Here is a 7,848-nt window from a genome sequence, read left to right as displayed (position 1 = left end):
GATGGATGAAGCACGTGTTCCTTCAAACACAGAAATACATTTGATGGACATCTCCTTCTTGTACTACTTACACTCCGACTAATGGAATTTTGTGACAAACGTTTTTGTATTTGGAAAAAACAGGACAAAATAAAATGTAAACATTTGTGCAAGAAACATTCTGCTTGTGTGTTCAAACTCATGTCTACATCATGTCTTCTGAGTGTAAGGGTACAAACCACTTCGCCAATAAACCTATTTGCTGTAAACAACCTGATTTCTCCGTGTAAACAGCCTGAGTTATCCATGCTGAGAGAGCGAGGGTTGTTCTTTCTTATGAGCGATATGCTCATTAAACCCGATTAACACGATCTTTATTTTAGAAGCTACTGGTGATGAAAAATGAAATGTTAATGGTTTTTGGTCCCAACTTGATGATTCACCTCAAACGATGTCGAAAGCAGACATTTTTCAGAGGACGTGTGGTGGGATTTTAAGGGTTTTAAAGGCGCCCTCAAGGAACCAAGCAATCAGTTCGAATGTGGACTGTCGGCAATCGGACAGTGTGAACGAATCCATCATCCAGAAATGTCCAGCTCTCGTTAATCGTCGAGGAGTGGTGCTCAGTCACGACAACGTGAGGCCACACACACGTTTCATCACTCGTCAAAAGCTGTTGGAGTTCGGGTGGAATGTGTTGCCACACCCACCAGACTAGTCTCCCCTTGCCACGTCAAACTTCCACTTGCTTCGCCCTCGTCAAACCTCCTTGTCGGGTAGAATGTTCAGGTCCCACCAGGCTGTAAATCAACACCTTGTTCACGTTTTCGTTGATAAAAGTGTCCTTGTATGAAGGAGGAATTATGAAAGTCACTGAAAGGTTATCGAACATAACGGGCAATACATCATTGAATAACTTTTGTTCTTTCATCAATCAATGTCCCTAGTAAACCATAGAAAATACATCAGGACTTTTCCGAAACCCAATATATAACTGCTGTTCTCATGCTAAAAATAGTACAATATGTATAGAGTGAGAGAGAGAGGAACATCCTGCTAACTCCGTGCATACCACAAACACTACAACTACGGCGACCACACAGTTGCTGTTGCTGCTGCTGACACTACGTCCTCCCCTGTATTGTGATGATGTACAAATATAGCCAACCGACAGTTGTATAAAGGATAACGAAATAAGGACACGTGGCGCAGTCCTCGCCATAGTTATAAATAACTCGATGATGATTCGGTCTTTCCAAAACGAGCAACGCACGCAAGGAAGTGACGTCACCTTGGGCTGGACACAGTTAACCCTTTCAGGACCTGAAGCGAACACTACGCTCGTATTCCACAGTCGAGTCGGGGATATAAAGGTCAGGGGTCGTGGTCGCATTTTTAACTACTTTGCGCTACATTGCCATTAAACAAACAAAACACAAACAGAAAGAGAGAAAAGAAGAAATATAAGCTTGGTATCTGCTCAACAGATGACAAGTGTATTAAAATGATCCAAACAGCACGGCAATATGAGGACCTGACTGATATTTGCATTAGCAACTCGCAAGGTGAAGAGATTTAATTCGTGGCGGCTTGCTGAGGAAGGGTTAATGACCCACAAGCTGACACCTGACCTTTGGGACCGGGCCCTCTGCTCATCCGTGGGCTATAATAAGAGACTAGCACTTCCTCGCCTCAAAACTCGAATGTCATCCCCAGTGGGAGAAGGCCTCGTGAAACGGACATCGTTGACATCGCCTGACATCACTCGCATCGCCTGACATTGCCTGCCATCGCCTGACATCATCTATCATCGTTTGATATCCTCTAACATCGTCTAACATCGCATGGCATCGTCTGACATCGCTGACATCGACTAACATCACTTGCATCGTCTGACATCGCATGACATCGCCTGCCATCACTCGCACCGTCTGTCATCTAGTGACGCCCAGCGACGACGATGAAGATGCTCGCAGGCCTTCTTGTTGCTCTGATGCTGGCTACACTGAGCTCCTCACAACCCATTGTTACAGATGTTTCGGGTAAGATTGTCAGTCTGTTTGTCAGTGCGTCTGCTTCTCACTACTGTTGTATTTTAGTCTGGTTTATTGTCTACCTTTCAATCTGTCGATGTCTTGTCTATCATCTGTGTGCATCATCTCGTTTTTAGCTTATCTTCTTTAATGTAGCAAGGAGCCTGGGTGTGGCTTTGATGTATGTGATTATCTCAACATCAGCTGTCAAAGGAGACAAGCATGCGCATGCGCACACGCTCCTGGCTACTTTCTTCCACACTTTTATTCACAAATAAACATTCTTGGGCATGAGAGCCCGGAACTACACATAATTGTAACCCTGTACCTGCAGCAAAAATGAAATTTTAAAAATGCGAGATAAACATTTATTGCCGTGAAGAAGACACGTAGAACTCTAGGTTCAGCCATGGACCTCATACATACATTAATGTCACAATGATGTCAGTACACTTTTTACTCCATAACACGAGTTGCAAACATTTATTAAAATATGGGGTACACGATATTGTCGGCACTGCGAGGCAGTCACACATGCATGCACACACACGCACACGAGCACCTTTGTACAGATATTTGATTATTCAGATTTTATTTACCTCGAGGGTTATTTATCTGGGATACGAGGCAAAGACACACCCACACATTTCGCTTATGTGTACTTTTGATCTCTCTCTCTGTAACACACACAATAGCATATGGAAGTACAGATACATGTGTATACATCGGGTGGCGTTCATGTGAATACAAGGCAAGGACACCCACAGTGAGGAGACATTGTCCACCTGCCACACGAGTTCACAGAGTAGATGTCCACAGTAATGTGGTTTAATTACCAGGTGCACTCACACTTCTCAACCACCGCTCTTAGCATACAGCATACAGCTTACAGTTATTTGTTTACGATGTAAACAGTTCAGGGTTCGCTGCCTACAAACAGCGGGTAAACAGTAAAATGTTTGCTGTCCATCAATACCTGGTAAACAACATTAGAGAAGACACACATCATTGGTTTTGAGACCATCTATCAAGAAACGAACTTGCAGTGACACGTTCATTTTTTTCTATATGAAGGTCAAAGTGCATCAGGAATTTAAGAAAAAAAAAAAGTGTTTAAAAAGCCAGGTAAGGCCAAACGGAAGTAGTTCTCGCAGTTTCACGAAGCAGACGTGAAGACACGCGCTCTCCGTCTTCTTGTCCTCATGGTCCTGTATGTGTGCATGCAAAGTGAGTTGCAGTATTTGTTGTTGACTTGTTTACACTCTCAGAAGATGGTAGCTTGGTTGTCTTTCAGATAAAGCTGCAAGCACTGGTTTCAGGCGAACGTCCAGTCGACTCATTGATCTCATCTTGCGACAGAAATGCCAAGAGTGGCTTCGGACTGGAGTCACCACGCTGCCTCCTTTTTGCCAAAACATGTATCGATGATACAAATTGTCCTTTGAACACATTTGATGGACATTTCCTTCTTGTAATATTTTCATTCCGACTGATGAAATTTTTGACAAACTTATTTTGCATAAAAAAAGCAACAGGACAAAACAAAATGTAAACATTTGTCAAGAAACATTCTGCTGGTGACTACGCGGTCTGTGTTCAAACTCAAGTCTACATCATGTCTTCTGAGTGTAATTGTAAGACTTTCACCGCTTCCCCTATAAACCTATTTTTGCTGTACACAACCTGATTTCTCAGTGTAAACAGCCTGACTTGTTTACTTGTTTGTGTAAGCAATCCATGCTGAACAGTGATAGGGTGTTGACCTCAGTGCTAAGGTCGCGAGAGAGCGAGGATTGTTCTTTTTTCTCTCATCTTCCTGAAAAGACCCTGGTGACCTGGACAATAATCCATGCCTCAAATCTCGGGTTACCAGGACAACCAAGTACTGCTCAAAACTTCCCTCATAACAGGTTACAGAACTGTCAATAGACAGGGATTTACACTTCAAGTGAACTATAGGGTCAGGGCTCGACTGCTGAATACTTGCAGGAGATAAACATTTTTATCCATGTAACTCTATGTAACTGCATGGGATTAATGTTTCAATATATATATGTGTGTATGTATTACTTTATTTAAGAAATTGTGCTTACAAATGTGAGTATTTAAGAACAATTTGCAGTGTTTAATGTTGTCTGAGTTCTCACCCATTCATGTTAATCTCAGCTCACAAAGATATCCAGGGTCGGATTTTCGGTTGGGAATGTGGATTACTTGGATTTGGATTGTGGATTAGGAATGGGGTTTGATAGTGCTAAGATCTGTGTGTGGACAAAATACTCATGCATATACATTCATATTATATTTATATTATATACACAGTTTGTATTTGTGTGTGATCTAGATAAGTATAAATGCACTTGTCAGAGATGAGTACTTTGTCACTGAAGATGCTTTTCCTTCCTTTCTTCATTCCACTAATAATTTCTTTCTTTGAACTGCACCCTTTTATTCCTCGATCCTTACTCTTTCTTCCATTTTTCAACTGCAGTATTCCGCATCTGTAGAGCTGATGTGAGAATATACACAAGATAAATCATAAAATTATATATAATGTCCTCCCAAATGAAGATCCCAAGAAACAATATCAGAAATATTCCGAGATTTTCGGATCTTATCAAGCTGTTATAATAAATCAGGAGTCGGGCCTAAGGCGAGGAATAAGATTGTAGAGTGCGGTGCAGTCACGTGACCAGACTCAAGACGATGTCACGAGTGTCAGGTCTGCAGTCGTCTATAAATAGCATCAGCCGGGTCACAGCGGGTCACAGAGGGTCACAGAGGTCACATCAGAACAGGAAGCGCGGGGCTTAGTGCAAACTCTGCACTTTAAGGAGCTGTTACAACTCTGTCTGCTTTGGGTTTATGATGACAGAATGTTTACAGTGTCTTAGTTTCGAAATGTCGTGGTTGTTACTGATATCAAGCTTGAAAGATCGAAAACGTGTTTAATTGTTTGTAAAGGGAGCTCATTCTCCGAGACTCAGACTTTGCTGAAGAAACAATAAAAATTTTTGAATCCTAGCATTGCTTCACATTGTATTTCATTGCCTTGTATCCTATTTTATGGTATTTCGTTGTATTTTATTCTTTTCGAGTAATGTTTTGGCTGCACACAGGAGGACGAGACATTTTGACTGTTGACTTGCTGGAGAAAGGGTTAAAGCTGGTTGACATGTGAAAACCTTCGACTCGAGGCTTTCATGGAGATGAGCCGTTTATGGACAGGTTCCCCGCTCATCCGTGGATATAATGGACAGTTAGCACTTCCTCGTGACACACATCGCGTGACATCCTCAGTGTGTGTCTGTGTGTGTGTGTGTGAGGAGCTTTAAGCTCACACCGTCTGACACGTGTGTCGTTTGTGATACTTGTGATGACATACCTGGGCGCGTGTCTCCTCTACATACACGTGTGGGAGAGCGTGTGTATATGTGAGAGAGAGAAAAAAAAATATTTGTGTGTGTTACTATGTCGATGATGTGTATTGACATGCTGACTAGTCAACAAACTCGAGAAGTTACTGAATACAATTACTCATGACCACTCTTTATGCATGTGTCGAGACTGTGTAAGGATGTATGAAAGCTAAACCACGTGATTAGGGCTGTGAGCACCGAAATCTTGTAGAAGGCGAAGACATTACAATATCTCGACATTAAAGTTGTATTTCCCCCCACAATAAGCTTTTAACAATAACAACCAACTTTATTTGTCCCAATGGGCCATTTAAATGTGAGTAAGGTGACCAGACGTTTCGGGGCGAACATGCCGATGATGGTGTCGTCACCGTCAAAGAACGCCGAAAAAAGTGGGGGGGGGGGCTTTCCTCTGACTTTGCCGGATGCGAATCAGCGTACGGTATTCAGATTTTTAAAGACAACCGGGACATTTGATGGACTTGCCAGAAAGCCAGAAAGCGGGACATTGTGCGTCCCGCCAGATGAGCAGACTAATGCGGGACTTCTGGTCACCTTATGGGAGGTGTGCTCTGTTTTCAAGATACATGTATATATTATTTAAAAAAGTCATTACAATTACAATGCAGTAGAATAGATATATTAACATTAACAAGAACAATGAGAGATATGGGCAAGACATTCATATGCCCACCTACACACACACCGCTGACAGTTCATCTGTGATTGAGGAGCTGGACTGAGGATGGCACAAAGATTTCCGATGCCTATTGCTCTTGCATACAGGCATGGCACAGTGCTTACCTGAACTTAATAATACACAGTCCCTGCTAGCACATGTTCAGGTATTGACAGAAGGCGGGAAGCTTTGTATGGGTGGTGCACAACAACCCCCCAGTCTACACGTGTGTTTAACGCCAGGTAGACATATACAATCCATTTTATTTCAATGCGATAAAAACTTCTCTACATTCTGCCGATAATAATTTCTCTGGCGAAACATAAAAGCACTTTAGGGGCTATCAACTAAATGTTCTCGCATAAATAATGTTTACTTCAAGTGTGTTCAATGTCGTGACAGGAGAGGACGCAGACACGACAAGTATACATGAAGCTTAAACAGACCGTGTTTCCACGAGATACATTATATTTACACGTGGCATATCCGAATAAAATATGGAAGAATGCAGGTGACGAGTTATAGAATCTGTCTTATTTAGAATAAACCCCGTATGGTCACCTTCATGGTGTGCAGATACAGAGGAAGGAAAGAGCGATAAAGGAAGGAAAGACTCCTTCAACGATGTCCCAATCGTCGGGATTAACGGTGCAGCGACGTCGTCGCCGGAGTCTGAAGTAGCAGGACGACATGCACTACTAGATAGGCAAATGTCCAGAATAATGAGCAATTGAGAACAGGAGCCGCAGACAAGTCAGACTAGACACACTTAACCCTTTAGGACCTGAAACAAAAGCTTTACTCACTCCCCATTCATCTTTATTCCAGCCGTTTGAAAGGTGATGATGGTAGTACTTCATATCTTTGTCCGACCTCTGAGAACTGTGGTCCATTTGGTGAAAAGCAAAGCAAATCAAATTCGATAAAACAAATCAGAAAAAATCTGTGAAACTAATGAGGTGATCACCACGACAAACAACAAATATCTGTCTACAGAAGAAATTATTTAAATGTTGTGTCCTCAGTTCTGACAGCAGCTCTTAAGTCAAGAATCAAGAATATTCCTAAAAGTCTACAAAGTGGAATGTTTTGTTTATAAATGGCTGACCACTGACCTTTGTCACTTGAAACTCTTACTTTGACTCTTACTCTTACTTGACCACTTACCGGTCTTTCGGGGAGCTTCGTGGGTTGGACTTCTGTCCCAAATTGTGAATAAATAACATTTCTTTATTTTTAGATATTTACTAAGCATCACCACCACCAGAGAAATGTCGAACGACCTATAGGAGTATGAGATATGCGTACGTTGTCATGACTACAGCCAATGGGAACGCAAGAACTGTGTGTTAATTAGACATGTCCGTCCTAGTCTAGACATCAAAGGTTTGTCCGCTTTCCTCGCGTGGAGTTGTTCACAAGACGCAGTCAGCCATGTCAACTCCCAGGCTCGCCAGCTAAGGGGTTAACGTGGTCAGTGATGCACAAAGGCAGGATTATGTTGGAGTGCTTCCCGCCTCATTCGCTTGGACTGCAAATAACAGGATGTGCTCCTTCGCCACAAAAGTCCATCCGAATCCTCAGCGCGTGGAAGTCTTGAGACTGAGATCCTTGGACATCGTCTCTCGCAGCCTGACATCGCAGTCATCGTCTGACATCGCCTGACATAGTCTGACATCTCCTGACATCTCCTGACATCGCTGACATCGTCTGACATCGCCTGACATCGCCTGACATC

At 42.6% G+C, this 7,848-nt stretch overlaps 2 long non-coding RNA genes across 2 annotated transcripts in view; both read left to right on the top strand.

Annotated features, from left to right (window-relative positions):
* The first annotated feature begins 1,460 nt into the window (after positions 1-1,460).
* On the top strand, positions 1,461-5,036 carry LOC112569226. The gene is made up of 2 exons (XR_003100339.1): positions 1,461-2,021; positions 3,307-5,036. It is a non-coding gene; the product is annotated as an uncharacterized LOC112569226 (long non-coding RNA).
* A 2,358-nt stretch (positions 5,037-7,394) lies between these two features.
* LOC112569222 overlaps positions 7,395-7,848 on the top strand; it is a 3,824-nt gene continuing 3,370 nt past the window's right edge. The window contains exon 1 of the long non-coding RNA XR_003100337.1: positions 7,395-7,848. This exon is cut by the window's right edge and continues 101 nt beyond it. This is a non-coding gene — a long non-coding RNA (uncharacterized LOC112569222).

The sequence above is a fragment of the Pomacea canaliculata genome, linkage group LG1 (genome assembly GCF_003073045.1).
Source record: "Pomacea canaliculata isolate SZHN2017 linkage group LG1, ASM307304v1, whole genome shotgun sequence".
Classification (NCBI taxonomy): domain Eukaryota; kingdom Metazoa; phylum Mollusca; class Gastropoda; order Architaenioglossa; family Ampullariidae; genus Pomacea; species Pomacea canaliculata.
The sequence above is the reverse complement of the archived record's forward strand: the minus strand, read 5'-3'. Positions and strand labels throughout refer to the sequence as shown.